The sequence below is a fragment of the Propithecus coquereli genome, unplaced genomic scaffold (assembly GCF_000956105.1).
Source record: "Propithecus coquereli isolate 6110/MARCELLA unplaced genomic scaffold, Pcoq_1.0 Scaffold54, whole genome shotgun sequence".
Classification (NCBI taxonomy): Eukaryota; Metazoa; Chordata; class Mammalia; order Primates; family Indriidae; genus Propithecus; species Propithecus coquereli.
The window spans coordinates 5,826,550-5,828,206 of NW_012151285.1; positions in this window are offsets into that span (position 1 = coordinate 5,826,550).

A 1,657-nucleotide genomic window follows, 5' to 3' on the forward strand; every position below is an offset into this window, starting at 1 on the left:
TCATTAAAATGACATTATAAGTAAAATGTGTATAAGAACCCTATCTAAAGAAACCTATCATCTATTAAATATGTATAGGATAAATAATCCTATATAGCACTCTAAGCAACTTAAATGAGGCAATTTATTAAGTAAAAACTCTTAAAACATGGTATCCTAGAAGAAAACATGCTGTCCCTTTAACATGCTTAAAATGCTCTGATGGCTTCTCTTTGCTGTTAGGATTAAGGCCAAAATACTTCACCTGATCTTCAAGTTCCTGCCTGATTCTACAACTTCACCTTGTACCATGTTCTCCCTACCTCTTTCTGCTCAGTCACACTGGCCTTCCTCTAGGTCCTTAGAGGTTCCACGGGGCTTTTATATGTGTTTTCACTCCACCTAGATGTTCTTCCTCCACCTGCCTTCTCTGCCTCTCTAGCTTTTACTCACCCAGCAGATCTCAGCTCAATAGTCACGACTTTAAGGAAGGCATCCCAGACTCCCTCATCTCAGCCAGAGTCCCCTTTTTGTGTGTTCATAAACTACATTTCTTTCCGGTTTGGCCCTCATCTATTTGGTGTATTCATTATCTATTGCTGCATAACAAATCACTCCAAACCTTAGCATCTTAAAACATACACATTTATGGTATCAACTTCCTGAGAATCTGGAACCAGGAGCAGTTTAGCTGGGTGATTCTGGCTCAGGGTCTCTGGTGAGGTTGCGCTCAAGATGTGGGCCAGACTGCAACCATTTGAAATCTTGCTTGGGGCTGGAGCATCTGCTTCCAAGTCACTCAAGTGATTGTTGGCTGAAGGCATTGGTTCCTTACCCCGTGGGCCTCTAGACAGGCCGACTGGTGTCTCTTCTCAACATGGCAGCGAGTGATCCAAGAGAGAGCTGGTGAGAAGGAAGTGCCAATGTCTTTTATGACCTAGTCTGAGAAGCCACGTGCTGTCACAGCTGCTTGACTCTGTTTGTTAGAAACAAGTCTTTAAGTCCAACTCACAAGAGAAAGAAATTAGGCTCCACGTTTTGAGGGAATTTTTGGATATAGTTTAAAACTACCATCTGGGGGATGGACACCCTCGAAGCTCTGACTTGGGGGGGAGGGTAAGGGCAACATATGTAACCTAAACATCTGTACTCCCATAATATGCTGACATAAAAAAAAACTACTTCGTGTGGGCATTTAAATAAATGTTTACCCCCTTTGCCAGACTAAGGGTGCCTTGAGAACAATATCCTTGTATCTATTGTTCTATTTTGTGTCCCTGGCACTTTCCAGGATGCCTGGCAGAACATAGTCATTCAATAAATATTGAATGAAAGAACGAAACTGGGTACTTGAATCCCAGTTCTGGGAACTTTGTACGAATTATGTAACATTGGTTTTTGGTTTTGGAGAATGGGGATAATCATCGCTCTCTCTCTCTCTCTCTCTCTCTCAGCTTGTTATAAGAATAACACAGCCTGTGTAAAGCACCTAGTGTGGTCTGGCACAGAAGGGGCTCATTAAATGCTATTTCTTTTCATCTTCCTTGCCTCAATCACACATGCAATCCTTCCCAAGCCATGTGGATTCTACTTCTCATTATGTCTTTCCATCCCTCCTCATCTGTTACACCACTTCAATTGTTTCTATCCTAAGACTCCTCTCACACTCTCCTCCCTA